Source organism: Trichosurus vulpecula, chromosome 4 (assembly GCF_011100635.1).
Source record: "Trichosurus vulpecula isolate mTriVul1 chromosome 4, mTriVul1.pri, whole genome shotgun sequence".
In the NCBI taxonomy this organism is placed as follows: domain Eukaryota; kingdom Metazoa; phylum Chordata; class Mammalia; order Diprotodontia; family Phalangeridae; genus Trichosurus; species Trichosurus vulpecula.
In genome coordinates, this window is record NC_050576.1 from 72,234,902 (window position 1) to 72,261,830 (window position 26,929).

General features: G+C 39.0%; 1 pseudogene; it reads left to right on the forward strand.

Moving 5' to 3' along the window:
• LOC118846764 overlaps positions 1 to 13,654 on the forward strand; it is a 130,562-nt pseudogene extending 116,908 nt beyond the window's left edge.
• Positions 13,655 to 26,929: the final 13,275 nt, after the last annotated feature.

Here is a 26,929-nt window from a genome sequence, read left to right on the forward strand (position 1 = left end):
TTTCCAGAAGAAGTAAGCAGTTGCAGTTAGATGATAATCTATCCATGATCTTTCTCTCTACAAGATAATGGTGAAATATTAAAATATGCCTTTATATTGTTTGTTATACTATTAATAAATTTCATAGCAAGTAACAATGATATTTTTAAACCTATGAAACTAGGTCAGGGTGCTTATTTTTTTTTGCATGACATAAGTCCCTTGGCAGTCTGTTAAGTCTATGGACCCCTTCTCAGTAAAACTGTTGTTGCTTACGTTCCTAAGTGAAGGATATTTAAAATTTCTGTTACAGGTTAATGAAAACAAAGATGCAATTTTCCCCATCCAAACTCATGGACCCCCTAAAATCTATCTATGGACCCATCAGTGGAACCCAGGTTAAGAATACGTGGGGGTTTTGGGGGGGGAAGAGAGGTTTAGGGTTAAGATATAGATGAACTAAAGTTTCCAGGTAAAAGATATTCATTGGTTTCTTTAATAAGCTAGGTTGGATTAATGAGAGAGTATGATTTTTATTAATTAATTAGGATATATCAGAACATTAGCCTTGATTGCCTTAGAACTCCAATAAAGAATTAATAAGATAATGAGATAGGTAGCGAGCTGAAAGGGTGAGATTTGGTGTAGTTGTTGAAAGGTGACATATACTATACAGTTCTTTTAACCCATCTAGACTACAAAGACACGAGTTGATGATGGTCCCAAGAATAGGTAATTAATACAAAAATGTGGCACAGAAAAAAAGTGTCAAGAGTGCAAAAATGCTCAGACTAGTAATGAAAGCAAGGAAAAAAATCTATAAATACATATATAGTTTTGGAGTTGTTTTTCTAGATATTTTGTGATATGTTTTATTTTATAGAAGTGCATATCTGTTATATACTGACATCTCTATACATGTACATGTGTATATCTATACATATGTGTATAAACACATACGTCTATATGTATGTACAAAGATACACATGTATGTGTGCATATAGGGTGCAGAGTGTGTTCAGAGAAGACCAGTACCTCTGGTGTGATGGCTGCCAAGCCTTCTTCAGGTCTTCTCAGCCACCTTTGATGTCCACCTGATTCACCCACTTCTCACCTGTGTATACAACAAGCTGTAGCATGTGCAGTGGCTACACTCCAGTAAACTGCTTTGGCAGGGGGGCTGAACCAGATTGAGGGTAACCAACAGGCCTCAAGTCTGTTGACGAATTAGGGAAGTGTCTGCCTCAAGCATGTAAAGACTTTCCCTGGCAGAATGGGCAGATGAAAATAATTTGTTCCAATAGCCATGAAAGTAGCTGAAGCAGGTACTGTGGAGAGCTTAGAGTCTGGTTAGATGTTGAAGACAGCAAGGTCATCCACTGCATCCCAAGCCCTCACCAGTCATCTTGACTTTGTCTCACCACTGGACTTTGATGACTCTGGAAGAGAGTGAGGCTGATGACTTCATGCAACTCTACCTCACTTAAATCCAATTTAAGTGTGAATCAAAAGACATCACCCATGCCATTTTACCATTTTTACTTGCCTCAAAGCCTTGTGACAACGGGCAAGTGACGAAGCAGCAGGTGCAAATATACTGGGAACTATAACCACAACCCTGAACACAGGTGGCCTAGGCCATAGAGTCAACTTCTCAGTGGAAGCAGCAGTGGGATTTGGCAGCCCCCCTGGTGTCTGAGCAGTCTTTCTAAAGGACCATGCTGCTCACATCCTAGTGTGAGGAAGGGGTTGGAAAAGGTGCCCTAAAAATTGTCTGTTTCACTCAACCCTGACCTGCTTACCACAGCAGGCAGGGATCTCACACTATGATAGAAACACATACACACATACACACACACACACACACACACACACACACACGCACACACGCGCGCGCGCGCGTGCGCACAATGTATAAAAACTTTCACAAAGATGATTCCACTCACCATCAGTACATAGAATGGTACACGCTTATGGACAACATAAAATCCAATAGACATGAAAGACAAGCAGATCTTGTTGCAAGAAAATTCAGACAAGAAACAAGGCCAGCAAATGAAAGCCAGCTAACCAAACTGGATCCACATTTTTCTGGAGTGGCCATGGTAATGAGGAGCGCTATGAAGCTGGCAAAGGTTTTGCAATCAAAACCAATCTAGTCAACAGGCTTGTATGCCTACCAAACAGAGTGAACAGTAGGCTCATGACGATGTGATTGCCATTTGCCAGAAAGTGCCATACCACTATCATCAGTGAATATGCTCCTACCATGATGAGCCCTGATGAGGTCAGAGGAAAATTTTATGAAGACTTGGAAACACTTACTGTCAATGTGCCAAAAGAGAAAAAACTTAAAATTCTGGGTGGCTTTAACACAAGAGTAGGAACAAACTACCAGACATGAAGAGTCTTGGGAGGAATGGAGTCAGATATAGAAACGGACATGGTCACTTACTACTGAAGACTTGTGTATTTCATGACCTTTTCATCGTCAACACTGTCTTCCACTTACATAAATGCAATAAAATTTCACACATGTACCCTCACAGCAAATGTTGGCATTTAATAGACTATGTCATTGTAAGGAGAAGACAAAGGATGTGAGAGTGATGAAAGCAACATGCAGTGCAGAATGCTAGACTGATCATGGACTTGCCCTCTTCAAGTTAAATATTCACATTCAACAAAAGTGGTGGCCACAAAGCAAGACAATGACAAAAAGACTTAATGTCAACAGATTAGAGCACTTCTCTGAGTATAAATTGTAGATAACTTTGAGGAAAAGCTGAGCCAACACACGGTTGGCAACAATGGAGCTGAAAAGGAGTGGGCAGCTTTCAGAGATTTGGTGTACAGCACTACATTTGCTCCTCTGGGCCAGAACACTGGCAAATATCAAAACTGGTTAGACAAAAATGATGGGGAAATTCAGAAGTTACTAAATGAAAACTGAGAACTACACAGGGTTTACCAGTAAGATAGTTCATCCATCTTTAAGAAGGCATCATTTAACTCCATCAAAAATAAAGTGCAAGTAAAGCTTAGAGAGATGCAGGATTCTTGGCTCAGTAAGAGGGCAGATGAAATTCAGTTTTACACTAATAGTAACAATCCAAAGCACTTTTATGATGCCCTCAAGGCTATTTATGGGCCAAAGTCCTATGGTGCATTTCAACTCCTCAGCATTGATGGAGCCACCTTGATTAGTGATAAGGACATGATCCTGGAGAGATGGGCTGAACACTTCCATAGTGTTCTCAACAGACCATCGTCAATCAATGCTAAAGCCACTGACCGTTTACCTAAGGTTGAAGTCAATCCCTCTCCAGTTGGACTTCCAACTGAAAAGAGTTGTTGAATGCCATTAGGCCCCTCTCATGTGGTAAAGTGCCTGATGCTGATTCTATTTCAGCTGAGATTTACAAGGCAAAGGGTCCACTGCCCACACAAAAGCTGACTGAAATATTCTGGGTTATATGGGAAGAGAAGATTATCCCCCAGGAGTTCAAGGATGCCCCCATCATCCATCTCTATAAATACAAAGGAAATAAAAATAAATATAAATTGTATATACATAAATAATAAATAAATATAAATATAAAGGAAAAATTTGTCCTGTGACAATCACACTTGATTCTCTTTCTTAGTCATTGCTTGTGAGACTCTTGCCAGTCCCCTTTAATAGGCTGATCTACCCGAGAACTAGTGTGGCTTCCAAAAGGGCCAAGGGGTGGTTGATATGGTGTTTGCCACCTGGAGAAATGCCCGGAGCAGAACAGAGGTCTGTACACAATGTTAGTCAGTCTGACCGAGGCCTTTGATACTGTCCGTGATCAGAACTCGTGGAAAATTATAGAAAAATTTGCTTGCCTGGAGAAATCAATCTCTTGATTGTACATCAATTTCATGATGGCATGCTTGCATGGGTTCTACATAATGGGTGATGTTCTTGTGTTTTCCCAGTCACCAATGGAGTGAAGCAAGGCTGCGTGCTTGCTCCCATGTTTTTTAGCATGATGGTTTCAGCAATTGTTGTCAGACACCTTCCATGAAGATGAAAATGGCATGAAGGTCTACTGCACCGATGGTGAATTATTTAACTTGAAAAGACTAAAGAGGAGGGGAGGTGCACGATTTTTTGTTAACCTCTGAGGCTGAGATGCAACAAATTATGGATCAATTTTCTGCCATTTGTACTACCTATGGCCTAACAATTAACACCCAGAAAACATAGGTTCTCCACCAGCCAGCACCACACCATCCATATATGGAACCATCAGTTACAGCAAATGGAGAAATACTGAATGCTGTGGGTGAGTTCACTTACCTTGGTAGCATACTTTCCAGGGATGTACACACAAATGATGATATTGATGAACACACTTCCAGGGCTAGCTCAGTATTTGGGAGGCTCTGAAGGAAAATGTGGGAGATAGATATTAGACTGACTACTAAATTGAAGGTCTACAGCGTCCCTGTGCTGACCTGATTGCTGTATGCCTGTGAAACCTGGACAGTCTACCAGTGACATGCCAAGAAACTCAATCGCTTCCATCAGGAAGATTCTGAAAATCACCTGGAAAGATAAGTTACCAGACGCTGAGGGCCTTTCTTGAGCTGATCTGCCATGCATTTAAACTCTACAGCAGATAGCACAACTCCCACAGGCTGGCCACATTGTTTGAATGCCAAACATGCATTTGCCTAAAAGACTATTTTATGGAGAACTCATACAAGGCAGGCATTCACACAGAGGTCAGGAGAAGGAATGCAAGAAACTCTCAAGGACTTTCTGAAGAACTGTGGAATCAATTGTGTGACATGGGAGACACTGGCAAAGGACCATCCAGCATGGCGTGCCCACATCAGAGAAGATGCCGTGCTCTGTGAGCAAATCAAAATTGCAGTAGTTCGTAAGAAATGTGAGATAAGCAAATTTAGAGATATCTATACTCCAAATATTCATGTGGACTATTTGTGCCCGATATGCAATAGAGCCTTCCAAGCTCATATTGGTCTGATCAGTCACAGTCAGACACACTGTACCTTGAACCCAACACAGTGATGTTATTTTGGTCTTCTTCAAGAACAAAGGACAACAACCAACCAACCCATAGGCCGTGTGTGCGTGCGTGTGTGTGTGTGTGTGTGTGTGTGTGTGTGTGCACGCAATATATATTTATTTAGTGGGAGAAAGAGAAAAATCATAAAAGGTATAGCACCAGCCATTAGGGTAAATGAGAAAAGGCAATTGTAAAAAATTAACAAATGAGGCAGATCTGCTCACCTTTTATTTTGCTCCTATTTTCTCTGACCAGGACAATGATCTTCAGAATGGAAAGGACAAAACAAAAATATCTGATAGTGAGTTGAAACCCCAAACATGGAGGGATATAGAAAGAAAGTTTCTAGCTACCCCTGAGGAGTTCATATTACCAGGCCCAGATGAACTAAGCCCTTGAATACTGAAAGACCCGGTATAAATGATTCCTGAGACACCGTCAATGAAAAACCAGAAATGCACCACAGGATTAAAGTCAGGCAGATATTAACTCAATTTTTAAGGCAACAGGGTGTAAAAATTATAGGCCCCTGGATTTGACTGTAACTATTGGAAAACTTTTAGAACATATTATTAAAGGGACAATTAGTGAACACCTAGAACAGGAAGCAATGACTACAAATAGTGAGACTGCATCTAAGTTGTTGTTGTCATTGTCATGGTGTCATTTCAGTTGGGTCTGACTCTTCATGACCCCATTTGTGGTTTCCTTGGCATAGGTACTGGAGCGGTTTGCCGTTTCCTTCTCCAGCTCATTTTACAGATGAAGAAACTGAGGCAAACAGTTACACTAAACTCATGTCTTCTTTTGACAAAGGAATAAATATTTATGTAGAGCCTACTATGTAGCAGACACTATGCTGAGCCCTTTACTAATATTTTCTCATTTGATCCTCACAACAACCTTTGGGTGGGAGGTAGGTGTTAATATTATCCCCATTTTACAACTAAGAAAACTGAGGCAGACAGAAGTTAAGTACTTTGCCCAAGGTCACACAGAAAGTATGAGAGACTGGATTTGAATTCAGGTCTCTCTGACTCCTGCCCAGTGCTCTATCCACAGCCCTGAGGGGAAGGCTGGTTTTAGTAAAAACCACAAAATAGAGACCATGCATAATAAAGCAGATTTTGTTTCATGAAGCCTATTTGGACTACTTTAGAAATATGTAATGAGTTCTTCTGAAATCTGGAAGTTAACCGTGGCATTGCTGACCTCATGGTTTTTAAAAGAGTTGTGATTATCTAGAATTATTAGCCTGAAATTATAAATAGACCAGCTTTTTTGAAAAGAGCTATGAAGAGGCTTTGTAAGAGAGACTGGGTCAAAGAAAATTGACTGCAGGTTAAGTTTTAAAAGACAGTCAACTGTGTTAAGTTATGGGTTTTAAAATTTATTTTTCTTCTATATTTTTATATTTATTCTGTAAAGTCAGCTAACTATTCTTTTCCATTTTAAGCAAAAATTTTATCCTTTCATGTTATAAATAGTAGTCATATTAATAATAACTAGCTTTATAAAATGTTTTAATGATTTACAAACACATTAAATGCACTACCTCCTTTGGTTGTCACAACAACCCCATCAGGATAAATTGTGTGTGTGTGTGTGTGTGTGTGTGTTTTCTCCTGGGATCTCTCAGTGTCCAGTCCTACTCAGGGCCCAAGCATATGTCACTATCTTGCTTACATTACCCTAAACAGAAGCACATACTCTCAAAAAGGACCATTGACATCAGGAGGGTGATGTCTCGACTTGTAAGTGAACTGGATTTAAGTGAGGCATGCCTGCGCAAAGTGTCCAGCCTCACTCTCTCCTCCAGAGTCACCAGGGTCCAGTGGCAAGACACAGATCAGGAGGACTGCAGATAGCCCCCAATGTAGTGGGGGACCTTGGCCTTTGTAAGCTAAGGTCTTTCCCAGGTCATAGTTTGTCTGAGGCTACACTCATCCAGTGATTAAGGCAAGGTAAGAAAAAAAGAAAAGGTAGGTAGACAAAGGAAGGCATACTTCAAAGAAGGTCTCCAAGTCTGGTGTAACTACTTCAGCTTGGATACCATGGAATGAAGCCTGAATTCAGTGCCAGAAGAACTGGATTTGAAGCCTTCTGACTCTTTACTGCTCGTGGGACCTTGGGGAAAGTCATTTCTCTTTTCCGAGCTCAGTTCTCTCATTTGTAAAATGAGGCAATTAAACTCAAAAGTTAGATTAAATGACATCTGAGCTTCCTTGCAGAATCCCAGGATTAGATATTACTTAATAACCCTCTTTAGGACTTGCTAAACCACCAAGCAGTGCCTGAGCTTTCTAAGAGTGAGTAGTAACCCTTCTAAGACCTACGTGCCCTGAGTCCATTGAGTTGGACAACTTTTGTAGAGTCTGTCTGTTTTGAGAGGTTTTGTTTTGTTTGTTTGCTTCTGTTTGGTCCAGATCCATGATCACATTAGTGTAAAGAACTCCCAGAGCAGAAACTCTCTCTACTGATCCAGCTCAACTTCTTGGCTCAAATTAGGAGCCTTAAAAAGTTGCTTTGGAACACTAAGAGGGCAAGTGACTTACTCACAGTCTCGCAGTAGTCCACATGAAAGGCAAGACTTGAAACACAGCTTTCCCTGACTCAAAGGCTAGCCTTCTATCCACTATATCTTACTGCCTTTCTTTTCACAATGTCTAAGAAAAAATACTAATCTATTTCCTCAGATAATAAGAATTAATAATAGTTATTTTCCAAGCAAATAATAGGTTTGCCAAATGCTTTACATAAGATCATAGATTTAGAACTAGAAGGGGCAATCTACATGTGATAATACCTATAAAGAGCTTTGTAATCCTTAAAGCACTATAGAATTTTTTAGATTTAAATTTTAAGAGCATTTATTAAGTATGTGCTATGTATCATATTGGGGCAGCTAGGTGATGAAGTGGATAGAGTGCCTGCTGGGCCTCAGGTCAGGAAGACTCATCTTCGTGAATTCAAATCCAGCCTTAGACACTTACTAACTGTGTGACCCCGGGCAACTCACTTAACCCTGTTTGCCTCAGTTTCCTCATCTGTAAAATGAGCTAGAGAAGGAAATGGCAAACCATTCCATTATCTCTGCCAAGAAAACCCCAAATGGGCTTACAAAGGGTGAGACAGGACTGAAAAACAACTCAACAACAACTATATATCAGGCACTGTATCGAGCACTTTATAAAAATATCTCATTTGAGCTTTACAATAACTTTGGGAGGGAGGTGCTGTTATGATACAAATTTTACAGATGAAGAACCTGAAGCAAAGAAGTTAAAGAGGTCACACAGCTAGCAAGCATCTGAGGGCAGATTTGACTAAGGTCTTGATGACTCCAAGTTCTGGGCTCTATGCCCCTCATCTACTCTCTTCATTTTACATCTATCTCTGTCTATGCAGGCCCCCCTACCACTGCCTGAAGGCCAAGTGTGTTACATTTCACCCCTCTCCCGTGCTTAAGGTATGCTTAAGGGGATTTGGGGAGAGTCTAGGCTCTCTACCAAAGGCTCTGACCCCTACTGATGATAGCACCTCAATTCTTAGGGTAGGTCACCTGTACCCCCATTCAGCCACCAACATTCAGATTAGCTTTTAAAAAGGAACATCTACTTCAAAGGTATGCTGACAAGTATACAAAGGTACTCCACAACAGTCCCAATTTCAAGTCCAAAGTCTCTGCTCAGCTCAAGTCCCAGACACCCTGGCATCTCTGGGCTTCCTTGTGGGCTGGGTGACTACAAGACCCCACCTGAATTCCTGGCTCCAAAGTCAGCATGACTAGAAATCCCAGGTCTGGGGGGATGTCTTCCATTGGCACCTAAAACTGAACAATCAGAGCTCCCAGGCTCATTTCTCAGAGCCACAGGGTAAAAAGAGGGGTGGGAGATGTATCTCCCCTTCCCGCCCTTCTCAGTTCAGTTATGGTGCCTGCATTGTGTGTGAAATGGATGTGATTCGCAGGAAAAACACACACAGGAAAAAAAGGGAGACTGTCCTCCTGTTCCAGCTACACAGACAATCAGAGGAGACGACTCCTACTTACAAGATAAGGGAACCCAGGATAGCTTCTCCCAGAAGCAGGTCCCTGGCATTTTCTGTTTTAGGTGATCCAGGAAGGTACAAGGCTCAGGGAAATCAATTGACTTGTCCATGGTCACCCTATTTGTAAACCTGAGAAGTAAAATTTGAACCCAGGACCTCTGACTTCAATTGTGTTTTCTTTTCCATTGCACTAAACCTCCTCCAATATGTTAATTCAACTGATTTTCACAATAACCCTGTGAGATAGGTACTATTATTAGCCTCATTTTACAGATGAAAAACTGATGCTCAGAGATGTTCAGTGACTTCCCTAGGGTCACACAGCTAAATAAATGTCTGAGTCAGGATTTCAACTCAGGTCTTCCTGATTCCAAGTCCAGAGCTCTATCCACTATACCAAGCTGCCTCCCCCAGTTCTATTTGAAAGGACAGTTAGCATTTAGGGACATTCATTTTCTTATGGTCCAGGAAGTGATAGCTTTAGGATTGACCTGGGCTCCCAAGGTTGGTTTTTATAGCAGTTTACTGTTGTCTCATACACTATTAAAGAATGACATCTGGCCTCCTCTTTCCAAGGTCTCTCTCTTAGGACCCAAAGTCATTCACCAAGTAAAGGCTTTGAGGGATTCCTTATAGGTTTATAGCATTTATTCATGGGTAAGAGATTAGGCTACATAGATAGCAACTCTGGGTCGTCCCTTGTCCAAACCTAAGTGGACCTTTGTCTCTCACTCACAAAGGTGCTTACTCAGGTTGGCCCAAGCTATAGGTTTCTATTATTAGATTTTTATGTAACTACAAACTGACAGGTACCAGCTTGCCATATTACAGGCCTACTGTGCTATAAATATCCTTTTCTTCTTCTTCAGGGACGCGTGTCCAACCAAAATATGTGAAGCAGTGTAACAAGCTAGTAGAAGAGGATAGAGGTTTAAATGTCAGCTAAGACAATGTTCATTTTCCTTCCACTCTCAAAAAAAAAATAAAATAATAAAATAAAACTGTGAAGCTCTTTGAGCTGTTGAACTAAACCGCTCACTGTTTGAAGTTCATCCCGAAAATCCTTTTGCAAAATATTTGCTGAAACACAGTAATGTAGGAATTGTAGAGGATTAAGATTGGTTCAGTCCATCCTCCCCCACACCTATCTCCCTTAAGCTGGTTTCTGCAGACAAGGAAGCTTAAATCCCTGCGTCGGAGACCTAGATATCAAAAACAATATACCTCAACCTGACCAGCACATCTTCCCACCTCCCAAAAAAGTTCTAACTTCTTTATTGATGAAATGCCTCATTTAACGCGTTATCTGCCTCAATGAGCAAACCAAGGCCCCTTCATCTGACCCTTATATGGCTTTCCTTGGGGATCTTATAATTGTCAGGGCATGTTTAGAGCCAGGCAGTCTGGGTTCAAAGCCCTTCCATACCACTCATTATCTGTGTGCCCTTATGTAGGTCACATAGCCTAGGAGGGCCTCAGTTTCACAGAAAAAAAGAGAAAGATTTAGAACTGGAAGGGAGCATAGAGGTCATTTAATCCATCTCCTTCATTTTAAAGGGGAGGAAACTAAGGCCCAGAGGTTTTAAACGCTTTTACCAATGTCCCATAGGTGATAAATTGATGTATATAAATTCTGATTTTCTCATAGAAACAATAATTTAATGCCTTTAACTAAAGGCCTGGTACCCATGTTGTTTCTAGAAATTACTACAAAGACATATTTAATTTAAAAAACAAAAACTATTTAGCCTGGAATTCAAGGCCATCCACAAGCGGGCTCCATCCTACTGGATGAGTTGGGCATCATCAGCCCTCATTTTTCAACAGCTAGGTGGCTCAGGGGACAGAATGCTGCTAGGCCTGGAAGATCTGGGTTCAGATCCAGTCTCACATGCTAGCTGTATGACCCTAAGCTAAATAAGCCTTTGATTCCTTCATTTCCCTCAGCTATAAAATGGAGATTACAGTAGCACCTACCACCCAAGGTGGTTGTGAGAATAAAATATAATATTTATAGTAAATTATGTGCAGTGCCTTGGCACATAGTGCTTAATAAATGCTTGTTTCTTTCCTTCCTTCCTTCCTCCCTTCTTTTTTCCTTTCTTCTTTCCTTCTTTCCTTCCTTCTTTTCTTCCTTTCTTCCTTCCTTCCTTTTTTCCTTCCTTCCTCCCTTCCTTCATTCTTTCCTTCTTTCTCTCCTTCCTTTCCTTTCCTTCCCTTCCCTTTTCTGCCCTTCCTTTCCCTTCCCTGCCCTTCCCTTCCCTGCCCGTCCTTCCCCTCCCCTCCCCTCCCCTCTCCTCTCCTCTCTTCCCCTTCCCTTCCCTTCCCTTCATCCCTTGCTCCCTTCCATACTTCCTGTTCAATTCTGGACCCATTTAATTGTGAAGTAAGATGCTCATCAAGGCCATGGGATCCAATAGAGCTTCTCTCGTTGGAGATTTTTACAATCAGGTTTAAGGACATTTTTGGATAGTCATTTAACTTTTTTTGAGACAATAGTCCTAAGATACTACCTCCTTTTTAGTGTTTCACATTGTCCTGTCAAAAGGACGTGCACCATGGAGCATGCTGTTGGTTGTCTCATTTCATTCGAAATTGGAAGTCTTTCTGCTTTCTTGAGTCATATCTCATCAGCACTAGTAGCCTCACCTGGCAGCCTGATGCCATGCAAGGCATGCTGGTCATTAAAATACATATTGTTTTCAGTGACTTTTTCTTCTTTTTTTAAATCCCTTCTCATATTTTTCTTTAAAATATCCAAAAGTTTCAAAGTTTTTACTTGAATGATAGCCAGACTCAAAGACATCCTACCCTTACATTGAATCCTGAATCCACAAAAATCAAAAGCCCTTCCATCTCTGGCATAAGTCTTGTGTTTTCCTTTAAAGTAATGGGTTCAAAGTATCATGACAACATCACATTGTTGATTTGTTAGGGTTTTTCTCCTGCTTTTACCAGTTACATTTACAGACTGAAGATGAGATATGGTCAGAGTTGTAAATAGGATGGGGCAAATGGGACTTTGAACCAAGCACTGAAAGCACTTGTAATCATTTGGAAACTTAGAAAAATATGTTTCATGCATAAATAACAGGAATATTAAATTAAACTAGCGAGCTAACAGATAACAAGCTTCTTCCCCTGGAATCCCAGAATACTTCCTCAGCTTGGCCCCATCCTGATCCCTCAAATCCTGGCCCCAGGGCCTCTCTTCTCCCAGTCAGGGAGTACTGTCCTGTGAAGTCTTATCAACCCTTCCCTCTGCTGAATTTATCTCAAAAAGTTGATTTTCTATGCACATTTTCTCCCAAATTTCCCAGGCTTCAAAATTATTTTTGTAGGTCTGGGTATAACTATAAAGTAAAGCAAGGCATTCAGCGTTTATTCAAGCTTGACATGTATAGGGCTAAAGATACAAATACAACAAAAAAGAGACAGTGCCTTTGTCTTCAAGAACTTTTCATTCTAATGGAAGAAAGCTGAAAAACTGGGAGCAGAGGGACGAAGACACCCAGAGCAGAAGTATAGTTTGGAAGTCCAAAAAGTCCAAGGGCAAAAATGGGCACACAGCAAAAGTTGGCAGTTCTGGCCTCCTCCACAAAAGGGAAGCCCCAGGAGGAATGGGAGAAGGAGGCAAGCCTTGAAGAGGACTATTCCAGCATTAGAAGACATAGGGATGGTTGAATGTTCAGGATGAGGAGGCCCCAGCGCCGAGAGAAGTTTCAGAATGAGGCAGAGGCTGAGACTTCGTTTTGAAATCCTGAAGGTCAGGAGCAGAGCAGGAAGGAGAATGAAATTTGGTCTTCCCCAAGCCCTCTAAAAAGTAGAGGTGCAATTATTGTTCCCATTTACAATTAAGGAAACCAAGGCAGGCAGAGGTTAAGTATAATGGGGGGAAGATGCAGCTCCGGGAAAGAAAACATCTTGTCAGAAACAGAAAAATGTCAAAGTGAAATCTAAAAACACTAGTACCAGTGAGGAACCTCAACCACCTCCAAAGCAAAAATCCTGAGAAAACCTGACTGTCAGAAGTGAAGAAACATTCACCGAAAGGGTTGAGTTTAAAATTAAGACGTACTAAGAGCTGAAACCATGGTTTCTGTATTACTGGGACTTGTTCGCCAAACCCAAACAGCTGTTCTGTCTTCCTGCCAAAAAGACTGTTCTAGACAATCATATGAGTTACAAGAAATCATGTGGAAATATAGATAATAAGGACTGTGCTGTTAATCAAATTGTGGAATGGATCAAAGAATACCTCATTGCAACATTGGGCACTCAACTACTCTACAATCTGGAGAGAACAGAGTATGATAAAAATCCTAACAGATTGTCCCAGTGCCCCTATGTCCGAGGTCTATGGAATACCAACCACCTTATACTAATTATTTGTACAGATTGGAGCAATGCTGGCCTATGCCCTTCTGGAAGAGATGTATTTGCTCTTGTTATTAAAATATTTGCATGATTTCTTGAAATACTTATCAAGAAATTCTTAAGTTTTGTTGCATGGTAGTGACAATGAGGTTGTCCCTCCTGAGCATCACAAGAAAGTTACATAAGGATCTAACATTATTTGTTTGGATCTTGTTTTCTTAATTCCTCTGTTGCACATATAATATATACATATATGTATATATAATTTTAAATTGTATATACTAGCTTAAAGGGTGCTGATCACTGGGTCACAGAGCTAGAATTTGGAGGCAGGCACTCTATACACCTTATTTTTCAGATGTGATCTCCAATTGCTATGGTGAGATTATATTATAAATCATTATTTAGATACCTTTGAGGAGTACCTGTCCATGGAGAATACAGGCATGGCCTTGGGCAACTTGCTGAAAGAATGCAGAGCTCCTGGTTGGTTCACAGTGACTAGGGTCACCTTCAAGAAAACTGGATGAAAGGACAATCTCAGGACCACTCCTTCAAAACCATCTGCAAGCCCCTGCCTCTACAGGGTGCTCTTAAAGTCTGGACACATAGGCAAAAATGTATATTTTCAAGAAATGAATGAAATTTTCAACAACATTTTATTTAATTGGAATATTAACAAATAACATCTTCAATATGATTTCCATCATTTGTGATGCAAAGGTTGATGCACTTTGCAAGATTCATGTGAACTCAACACAATAACTCCACATTGCTGTCAATTTTAGCACATTAACTCTTTATGTGTTCAATCGAGTGTGTTGCATCTGTGATTTTCATTGAATTCATCTTCTCCTTTAGTATACCCCAGAAAAAGAAGTCAAGGGGGCTAAGGTCTGTTAATATTCCAAATATTTCAAAATATCCATTTTTCCTGTGTGTCCAGACTTTAGGGACACCCTGTCCTTTCAAGAAGCCCTTCTGAATTCCTTGTGGAAGAGATTAATAACAGGTACAGGCTTCCTTCCCCCAGAACCAGACATGGTTTGCTAAATGCTAGTCTGTTTTCTGAACAACAGAAGTTGCAAAGGATGCTCATAATAGCATGAACTGGTACCTCACCTTGATTTCTTATACATCACAGCACAGGGCAGCTCTTTCAGCAAAAGTCCATTCTACTGAGTCCCAGCCAATCAATCATCTTGGAGGCAGCCACAATCACTGGAAACCAGTAAGGAATATTGTATTCTCTCAGCAAGGGGCCAGTGGGCATACCTATACTCTCCATGGAAAGGTGTCCCTCCGATGCCTCCAGACAAAGGCTTCTTCCCTGGAATCTTATCCAACTGATTAGGAAACTTGTCAAATTAATCTCAGATTCTTCAATCAACCCCTCCAACCACCACCTAATTTTATACTAGGACTAATATTTGTTACCTAAGTACTCCATGTTGTTTAAAACAGAAAGTGTAAAGTGATGTTTCAGCCTCTCCTCTTCTTTCAGAATTGTTACTGGTATATGCAGGAATGGATATAGAAAATGACAAAGATACATAGCCTGTTCATTATATAGTTGACAAAGCTGCTTGAAATCTGATATTTCTATTTCTTTGACATTAAGCACTCTTAAGATATGTTAATGCAGAATGACAAAAAAAAAAAAAAACAAACCTTGATTCCTAGTATCTAGTACCGAAAGTGTAACTTTTTGCATATAGCTAAAGATTCATTCATTGGTGCTTGTTTCGGTTTGCTTTGGTTTTGGTACAGGAAGTAAACAGATCCTCTTTAAAATTTAACTATGTTATTCCATGGGCATTTCTCTTGGCTCGGATTATTGAAGAACAATGATTTATTTTTTTCTATGTTGATTCTAAAGCATGTTCTAAAAGATTTGAAGAAATGCATTAGGGAGACTCTCTGGTCTTACGGGAAAATTCTGTAAGTACTTCCAGCAGCTGTTTTAGAAGTCTTGGAAAGAATTTTGTTTTAATTTGAAAAATGTTAAAATCATACAAGCTTCCTTACAAATGTGGCACTGAGATGTCTTTCTTGAACATCCCACTGAGTGCCAGCATCAAGTGAGGTAGAAGATAGGTATTTGTTTCCTAAGCAGTCCACCAGTATCATGGAGGAGAAGCTTCAGAGAGTCTGACTAGATTTCCTATTGACTATAAACATCTCCAAACACTCTTGTTCATGGTTTGTGTTGCTTTCACTGTAGTAAAACACTATCAGGTCTCTTCAAAGAGAATGTTATTCCAAAGACATCAGCCTAGCGAGCCCTACTTAAAAACAAAATGGGTGAAAATTGTATAATGCCCAAATCACATGTCCACTGAGCTGATCGCTATTTTTAGCAGCCCAAGCCATCTTTTTAATTATTGTACAATCACGGATTTAGAGGTTGAAGAAACCTTAGAAATGATTTAGTCCAATACTTTCATTTTTCAGATGCGGATATTACAGCATAGCCAGATGACATGACTTGGCCAGGGTCACAAAGATTTCAGAGCCTGGTTTTAAATTCATGTCCGCTGGCACTAAGTCCAACATTTTTTCTACTATAATAGCCAACATTCTCCAGATAATGCTATATGTCTATGAATCATAGAGCGCCATGATATCAGAAAAAAAATTAAATGTGTAGGTCAGAGAAAAGCTGAGCAATAGAGGTGAGGAGGCTGCAGTATATTCCCATATTATCAACATACAAAGTATTAGTTAAGATGTCATTAAAGGCATGTATGGTGACTTGAGGAAAGGCAGAGAAGCTAACTCTTAAAGTATTAACTCCATTCCCCACATCCAAGCAACATTTCTACCTTTAAGTTTTACTACTCCCTAATGAGCATCTTGGTCTTAGTCATCCTATGTCTTGCTATTTCTGTGCCTTTAGTCGAGCTGTTATTTCAACTTGGAAAGTCTTCCTCCCATTCAATGCCCACCACACCATAGCCATATTTCCAGATCCAATTCAAATATCATTACTTTCATGAAAGCTTTCTCTGATTCAACTATCTAAATGTAAATTCTCCTCCCTGCAGACCCTCTAGAAACTTCCAAATTCTCCAGAGACATGGTGGTTTAGAATTGAAATGACTTGTTACCTTGGTATGACATAGAAAATATTGAGTGGTCCTTCCGAGCCTGTGACAGGGATGAGTGAGGGAGAGAGGAGGGAGGAGGGGTGGTGAGTCAGTGAAAAGGAAAAACAACTTCAAGTTGGCTCTCTCTTCCTTGGACCCTTCAAGTGCCTTTATATAACTCTCAGACTTCCACTGCTAGGAGGACAACGTGCTAACCCTTTTCCGCCCAGCATTATGGTTACTTCCTGGTTACATAAACGTTAGGCTCAAGTTGTCCAGTGGTCTTGGGTCCATTTGGTAAAGATGACTGGCAACAAGAGGAGCTTCTTCACCAGAGAAGATGGCACCGACAAAAGAAAAAGAACAAGCTCCTGGCCTAGCTAGCCACAAGAAATGGATATTAGGGAAGACAGTACAGAACCAAGGTGAAAGATAAAACATTTAATCAGTAGTCTGGAAAACTGCTTTATGCTCTGGTGACCTTTAGGTATCTACTGCAGCAGATTGCAAGAGTCATTTTAAGTTAGGCTACTGAATCCTGTTTCTAGTAGTTCTATCAATGCATCCTGTACTTTTATGTTTAGCAATTCTGCTGTATATAGGAAATAATCACCTGACCTATGTCTGACTTAAATTATACATTGAGCTCTTTTTTGCTTCCACCTTTGGGGAGATGTAGATGTGACCTAACAGCCTAAGATTTTAGCAGCTTTTCCCCAGGGCACCAGGACGTGGGACTTGATGATCCGAATAACAGAAAAATAGGTAGCCTAGCCCTCTTCTCATTTTAAGCCAGGATCCCCCAGGAATGAACCTGGTATAGATCACATATGTGGGTACAGAGCAGAGGAGCCATCTGTGGAGAGCAATCAGCTGCAGTGCCATTGGCCCCCTTGGATCCAGCAATGGATATCAGTGTTATATATTCATCTTTATATATACCCACTGTTTAGTAAATGTTCATAAATATTTGGAAGGAAAGGTCAGAGAATCATGGTATTCCAATGGCCATCTACTCTAGCCTATATCTGACCAAGAAGTCTTTCTGCAACATCCCCAGCAAGATTCATCTAGCTTCTCCCTGAAAATCCACAGGCAGAGGAATTCACCAATGCCCAAAATAGAGCCCAAGCCACTTTGGGACAGCTTGGCTTTTTAAGAAGTATTTCTTTACATTGAGCTTACATCTGCCTCTTTGTGATTTCTACCCATTGATCTTAATGCTCCCTTCTGGAGCCAAGTAAGGTAAATACAATCGAGGGGTATATTGGTAAATGTTTAACAACTGGCTCTCCAAAAACACACATGACATGCTTTTAAGTTTAATCTGTGTTATTAATATTTTCTCCATCACTTTCTTAAGTCTAGACACAAGAAAACAATAAATTAAGCTCTAATTTGTAGCATTTGCCAATTTCTGAGGTGCGAATGTTCACACTGAAAAGCCACATGAAAGACAACAAACAGAAAGGAAGATAGGAAGGAAAAGAGGGAGGGAGGGAGGGAAGGAGGCAAGGAGGGAGGGAGGAAGGGAGGGAGGGAGGAAGGATGGAAAGAAAACAGAGGAACACAGCTAGGTCACCAGTTCCTATGCTAGGCAGAATGAAAGTCCCATGAATGTTCCCTTTGCATGGTCCTCATGCAACATCATGCTCAACTAGATATTCAGTCAGTATACTATGATGATATAGTAAACATCTTCTTGAATGGGGAAAGATGACCTTGGTTTTCCCAAGAGAGCAAAGGATTATAGAAATTTATATGATACTTTAGATTCTGCAAAGTGCTTTTTCATGCATTTATTCTTATCCTCATTTTGCAGGAAAGGAAACTGAGACTCAGAGAAGTTAAGTGAGTAGTTCATAATCACATAGCAAGTAAATTTTAGAGGGTGAGGTTCACCGAACTCAGTTCTCTCCTTATTCGAAGTCCAGTGGTCTTTCCTTTACTTTCAGTAGATACCCGCCTGATCAATTGGAAAAGCTAAGAGGACCTTTCACATGAGCTCAGTTTACCCAATTAAACCAAAAATCAGGGGAACATGTTTAAGGCGAGCATTTCTAAGATTCTAGGTATAAGGAGTTTTCGAATTTTCTCACATTAGTGTATTATCCAATACTCATAAAGCATTATTGTATGTTATGGCATATATAATTTAAATGTTTCGAAATCTATGTAAGATATAACCCCCCAAAAAAATTCCGTTGCTATAAAAATATATTTGCAATGTCGGCACATTACACAGACAGACTTTTACAACCATCAGCTTAATTGTTTAGAGCCAAGTTTAACTCCTTTTTCCTCCAGTATATTTTTGCACAAAATTTAATTTGAGGCTAAATAGTCCAATACAAGTGAAGCAGAAAAGGCACATGGCAACTTCACATTTTCAGCACATTGTGCCTTGCCATACATTTTTAATATCATGAAATTGGCTCATTCTGTAATATTTTGATTGGAGATTTATGCATACTGTTGTCACATATTCTTTAAACAGATGTGCAATAAATTTGATGAAAAATTCTCTTCTCGTGAAACTAGGACACTTGCTCATTTAAATAATATGAAACAACAGCAGTCACTATAGACCTTTTAGAAACACTGAATGTTCTATGAAGTAAGGGACCTCAGAACGTGCAGCCACACGTTCCATTTCCTATTCGCTGCCACACACTTAAATCAATGGATGGATATCTTGCTCTGCTGCCTACAACTGTGGCTCCTAGGCACTTTGACAAGCTTGCTATGATTGCATGGAAAATTATGAAATGAGGGACAAAATTGCCCCACTTTGCCATGGGGTCAAATCCCAGGTGGGACAGCTAGCTCCACTTTTCCACCATCACACACAGCAGCCCTAACCCCAACTGGCTATCTTGTCAGTGTGCCCCAGGACACAATGGTAACTGGGTGAGAGAGTGTGAGTGATTCAGTGGTTCAGGGTAAATAAATCCTCACTGTTAGAGATACAATTCAAAATCTCTTCTATATTGTTTGGCAGTACAAAATGTGACACTAAGAGGCACAATGGACAGAGTGCCAGGTCTGGAGTGAGGAAGACTTGAGTTCAAATCCAACCTCAGACACTTAGACCCTGGGCAAGTCACTTAACCCTGTTTTTATCAGTTCCTCATCTGTAAAATGAGCTAGAGAAGGAAATGGCAAACTGCTCCAGTATCTTTCCCAAGAAAATCCCAAATGGGGTCACAAAGAGTTAGAAACTAAAAAGTGACTAAACAATAAAAATATAGAAAAGAGCAAATTATTCCGTTAAAAAATCCTCAAATCCCAACTCCTCCTTGAAGCTCTCTGTTCAGACTTGGGAAATGAGAGACTATGGATTATCTTATCTTTTAACCCTTCCCAATTCTAGGGATTCCAAGTTCATTCTCTGACAGCAACAAGAAAGAGGCGCTCAACTGTTCCAGAGCCTCTAGACTAAGGTCCTGCCACATTCTCCGTAGATGCCCTTATCTATTTGATTAAGACTGGGCTCATTCAACTCAAGCTTTCTCAGCCTTAGTTTCCTCATGTGGAAAATTTACATAATAATGGCACCTGCCTCACAGGTTTGTTGTGAGGCCATATATATGTGCATGTATGTATACATGTGTATGCATATACGTGTATACATGTGTGTGCATGTGTGTATGTATATATGTTTATACATACACACATATGTAGATATGTATTGTATGTATATGTACTATATATATATGAAAGGCTTTATGAACCTTAAAGCATTGTATAAATGTAATGACAAGGGTGATGATATTGAGTATCTCCCATCTTTCAAAACTTATTTATGCTCTCACCCATATTCTCCTCCTCCATTTCTAAGTTACACAAAGGACTGGCCTCTCTATTTACCAAATGTTACCCCTCCAGCTATGCCTTTGATCCTATCCCCTCCTGGCTCCTCCAGGTCCTGGATTAATTAATCATGTTTTCCTCTTTATATCTTCAGTATCTCTGCACCGGTTCCTCCCTATTTGTCTACAAACATGCTGAATTGTTCTTGATACTTAAAATTTTAAAAACATCTTTCTTTCAGCCCTGCTGTCCCCCTCAAGCTATGGTCCCACTTCTCTCTTTCTTTTTTTATGCCATACATCTTATCTTGAAAGTATTGTAGTTGTAACTCTCAAACACCTGGAGTGTTACATCTGGAGCTCCCAAGGTTGACTGGACAGTCTCAGACAATTGCCATCTCAGAGATGCAGCTCATTAGCTCTTTTGGAAAAGCCTCATCACAGACTCACCTTCACTGAGAGGGTGAAGAACACCTCCCCTTCTCAAGTGCCCTGTCTATCCATACCCACCCCTCTCCAGGAAGGCAGAACCTGTCATCAGCACTATAATAACCACTACTACTACTATGGATGTTAGGATAGTTATCACGCTATTAGAATTTTTCATTTTTTTTTAACAAACTGACTTATTCCCAAATCAGAATAACATAGTAACAAATAAAACTAAAACTATCACTTACTTAAGATAATAACTCAGTAGGCTGGAAGAGGAACTTTAAGACAAACTCAATTTTAAAGGACAATAAATTAATATACCATACCTTTTATATTTTGCATTTAAAAAATCCATTCAACATATACATATCTGTCATCAGTTACACCCTCTCCATTCCCTTACATTTTTTTCATTTCTACATTTGCCGCCTCAATCTGTAGGTATATTTTCTTTTTAAGTAGCAATAGTCAATATCTACACTCTTCTCTTGGTTCTTCTTTCTTTACTTTGTATAAATTCATAGACTTTTCAAGGTCTCTCTTAAGAACTTTGGAGTTGACTATGTGACATGTTAGACACTGGCATAGGACTGCTGTGCTCCCATCAGAGAAGGCACTGTGCTCTATGAGCAAAGCACAATTGAAACAGCTGAAAGGAAATGCAGGATGCGCAAGTTTAGAGCCTCCACCCCAAATGTTCACATGGACTATTTGTGCCCAACCCGTGGTAGAGCATTCCAAGCTCATATTCTGATCAGTCACAGTTGGACACATTGAAACTTGACTCTAGCATAGTGGTGCCATTTTGGTCCTCTTCAAGAATGAAGGACAACAAGCAACCAACCACATTTCTTTGTATTCCTCGAATTTATCACTCTAAACTGCATTAAAGCATTCCATTATGTCACAGTTCATTCAGTCATCTCCCAAATATACTTAAGTTGTTTCTAGTTTTTGTTGGTTTTTTTTTGCTATCATAAAATTTACTTTGATTTGATTATATAATGTGGATACGAAGATTAGTAGCAGCACAGTACTGTGGCAAAATTATTGAACACGATGACAGAAGAACTAGGTCTGAATTCTGGCTCTGTTAGCTCAGGCAAATGACTTAACCTCTCAGAGCCACACTTTCCTCGCATGTAAAATGATGAGATTGAAAGAATCTACTTCTAAAGCCCCTTCCAGCTCTATGGTCCTATGAACTTCATAAATTACCAAGCAAAACCACAGGACACACACAGATAAAGAGGTGTAGTATGGGAATACTCTGGTTGCTTTCCCATGGGTTAGTATATCAGACCGATATGTAGAAACCCACCTTAGTAAGGGAAATCTCCCATAGTTTCCAAACAATTACATCACATCTTTCTCCATACCCAAGAAGTTTACCTGGATCCAAATCACTTTTTGCAAACAAGCAAGTTTGCTAAAAAAAATCTCCATGTTGTTGGTGTTTGGTCTCAGTCATATCTGATTCTTCGTGACTCACATGCCAGGTCTGTCTCTCCTCCACTGTCTCCCAAAGTCTGTCCAAGCTCACGTAAACATTGAATAAATGCTTTTTGTCTAACTCATTGAACTGGATCTTCTCTGAGATCTGGATCTATGACCCTATGAACCCATATCAACAAATACTACTTTTCCTCTTGCGCTCCTGGTTGCTCCCACACAACTGTACTGGCCATGTAAGGTTACCTGGCTGTAGATGCTATTTACCCACTGGCTTTGCTACTCTATAAACTCATGCTATTGACTAGGCATTACCAGCTCTGCTACTATTATTGGCTCTAATGTTGAGAGAAAGGCAATCGAAACTCTCTTATTACTCAGTGCTCTGTAATTTGAATTCCACGTCCATCACTCTAATGAAATTGTTCTCTCCAAGATGGGGGTTATTAACCTTTTTGTTTGTTTCATGGACTCCATTGGCAGTTTCATGGAGCCTATGAACTTCCTCTCAGAATGATGTTTTTAAATACATGAAATAAAATGTATAGGATTACAAAAAAACTTAATTTTTCCCATCCCAGTTCCAGACCCCCTGAAAGCTATCCACAGATAAGTAAGGGATTAAGGATAGACCTCAGGTTAAAAATACCTGTGCAAGGGGCAGCTAGGTGGTGCAGTGGATAGAGCACTGGATCTGAGTTCAAATTCAGCCCCAGACCAGATATTTGACACTTACAAGCTACATGACCCTGGACAAGTCACTTAACCCTAATTGCCTCACCAAAAAAAATCTGTGCAAAAGTCATTTAATTATGTTGGAAAATTCAAAGATGAAAAACTCATGGAATCTTTTGAAAGGGAACATTAATGATTATACATATTCTTAGTGTCATATACTACCTTTACAAAAATGGATCATGGTTTGGGGGCATGGAGAAAGTCTAAATAATTGGGGGAAAAACAGATACATTAAAACAGCTCCTTTACAGGTGAAAACACACAAAAAATAGTAATTACAGGAAACACAAGCAAAAAACAAATTGCTAAATAAAGGACAAATAAGGTGAATTTATAACTAAGAAGCATGAAATGAAAACAATTTTCATAGATTATTATTAAAAAAATTCATGCCAGCAAAAATCTATGTTTTATACATAAATGTGTATATAACATATAAAATATAAATAATAAAAATTTTAAAAATAAGAAACAGAAATATTAAGCAATCTGATCTCAGAAAGTAAAACTGAAGAAGCTATGAAATACAAAGGAAAATATGAACCAGATCTAAGTATATTTACAAGTTAATTCTGGCAAAGTTTTAGAGATCAATTAATATTTATTCTATAAAATTATTTAAAATAATTGAAAAAGAAAGAACTCTAACAAACTCCTTTTATGAAACAAATATGGTGACTAATACCTGTGGGGAAGGGCAGAGGAGGAGGAAGAGGAAAGACAAAACAGAGAAAGAAAACTATTATAGACCAAAATCAGTAATGACTACTGATGTAATTTTTTTAAGAAATCCTAGCAAAAAGACTATAACAATATAATTCCTCCCTGCCAAAAAATTCACTGCAACAAATTTGAATTTATACCAGTGATGTAAGGATGGTTATATAGCAAAAAATAACATGATTATATCAATAGGTAGAGAGGAGGAAAATTATGGTCTTCATTTATGCTAAATCCCTAAAATTCATAGGCATGGAAGAGCCCTCTTTCATACAATCACAGGGCTTCTGAGAGCTAGAAAGGACTTCAGCAGCCATCTAGCATAACCTTTATAGAAAAAGAATAGCCACTATAACATGCTCACAAAAGTTTCATTTTTATTTAATATGATAAAAATATATTTCTAAAGCCAAATATTGGTATTAGTTGTACTGGAGAAATACTGAAAGCTTTTACATGAATAGCCTGTCTCCCAATTACTACTTGATACAGTTCTTCAAATGTTTGCAAAAGCAATGGCAGAATAAAGAAACCAAAGGCCTAAATATATGCAAATTGGAAACAAAAATATCTCTACTTGCAGATAACGTGATGGTTTACTTAGAAAACTCCAGAGAATCAATGAAGAAACTAATTGAGATAATTAATAGCTTCATTAAATGGCAGGATAAAAAATAAATCCAAGAACCCCATGAGCACTTCAATAACACAAAAACAAAAATAATCTAATGATAAAAAGAGAAATCCCATTCAAAATAACAAAATGCACAAGATATCTGGAGGTAAATTTACCAAAACACACTCAAACTATATTAATACCAAAAAAACGCTTCTTGTCAGAATTAAGAGAAAGCAAGTAATGAATGATTTTAATAATCCATGCACTCATGTTTTGAGCTCCATCATTATAATAAAAATGGCCTTATTACCTAAATTAATTTACAGGTTTCATGCTACACTAGTCAAAATACCAAGAGGTTACTTTATAGAACTGCATGAAGTAATAGCAAAATTCATATGAAGGAACAAAAGAATTTCAAGGGAAATAAGTTTTTTTTAAAAAGGAGAAATTAAAAGGACATACTACTTTTATGCCTCAAATTATATTATGAACAATAATCATTAAATCCAGTTGCTAGTCATTAAAAAATAGAAAGGCAGATCAGTGGAATAGATAACATAAACAAGAATAAGAAAGAATTGAATTCATCGGCCCAACGCTCAATAAATCCAAGAACATAAACTGACGGGAAGAAGACTATAAAGTAATCTGGCAGAAGCTAGGTTTAGACCAGCAACTTGCACCAAATGCTACAATATGTAACAAATGAATGTTCAACAACAACAAAAAAAAATCCACATCATTTAAAAAGAAAGCATGGAAGGAAGTGCCTTTCACAACCACCACTAAGGGTACAATTCTTAACCAAAGGATATAAGTGACCATAAAAGAGAAAATACTTCATTTCAACTACACACAATTTTAAAACTTTTGTAAGAACAAAATCAATGCAACTGGGGTAAGAAGAGAAATTATAAATTTTGGGGAAAGTATTAGCAACAAATACTTCTGACAAAAGTCTCGTGTCCATGATATAGAAGAAATTTTCACAAATGCATAAGACCAAAAGCAGTTTTCAGAAAAAGTATCACAAACTATCAAAAACCATTGGAAAAGGTGCTCCAAATCAGTAATAATAAGAGAAGTATAAAATAAAACAACTGAAGTTTTATCTTGCACCCAGAAAATTGGCAAAGGCAACAGTGAACATAAGGAGAAATAGATATACTAATGTTGGTGGGGCTGTGAATAAGTTCAACAATTTTTAAATGCTCCGCCTTCTCTCCTTAGTCTCCTGGAACACTTAACACTGTTTAAAATTCAGCTCCTACTTGAAAGGTCATTCATGATTGTCCTAGCTATCAGTACTCCCCAAGTCATTACATATTTATTTTGCATATTTTCTGTATTCATTTATTTGTGAAATAAATGAATGTGTTTGCCTTCTAGTTAAATGTAAGCTTCTTGAAAGCAAACACTGTCTTTACTATTTTTATTCTGTATCCTCAGCACCTAGGTCAATTAACGAGGCATAGTCATCATTTAAGAAAAATTGCTTGTTGAAAGATTGATTGATTAGAATTCCCTCCCCTTGGATCTCCTTCTTTTCAAATCCTACTCTTCCTTCAAGATCTAACTCAGATGCTAATCCCTCTTTAACCTTTCCTTGATCACCTCATTGAATTCTCTTATCACTCTGATTGTCCAGTTCTTGTGTATTTGTCCTGTTCTGCTTCACAACACACATATTGTATGTGCCTATCCCCTCTCCTTTTACAGACATGAATGTTCCTTGAGGCCAGGGACTGCATTTTATTGATCAAAGTAGTCCACCAGCCGTCTGACATGCTCCTTGTATATAGACAGCACTTGATAAATATTCATAGAAATGAAGGAGACACCACCATCAAACTTTTGCATGCCATGAATATTTACTTTGAAACATGTTTACAGAGCTTTGATGGTAAAGTGTAAAGTCTGTAATCTGTGCTAATCCATAAATAATCCCTAATCCTTGTTTAAACCATTACTTTCAAATCACTTCTCCACTCAATGTTCTAAAAAAAAAAAGAAAGTGCAGCCAAATTGGATAATTTGAGTTCTGTTTCCCCCTCATTTTAGAAGTACTAATGAGCAGTAAAAGAAAAATCCAAAATGTAGATGGAAAAGGGAGAGGAACCAAGTGGAGATAATCAGTCAATGCACAGGCATTTGTTCAAAACTTACTATGTGCCAAGTACTCTAAGAACTGAAGATACAAAGACAAAAGTGAAACAGTCCCTGTTCTCAAAGAGCTTACATTCTAACAGAAGAGAACAAGTATAAAATAATATTTACAAAATGAAAACAAGGTTGTTTGGGGAGGGGATCAGGAAAAACTTTGGGGGGAAAGTGGTTTTTAACTAGATAAGTAAACTCAGAATAGATGACGAAGAACTGTATTTTTAATATACTGTTGATGTCACCTCTTGGTATAATTTCTATTTATAATTATTGCATTATTGTATTTTCTTCTACCTGGGTGCCAGGGTGAGTACAGAGAGCATTACAGGCATGGGGAGAAACATGAACAAAGATATGGAGTAGGGAGGGAACACAGTATGCAGCGGTACAGAGTGGATGATTTTGACTGATGCATAGAACGTTTAAATT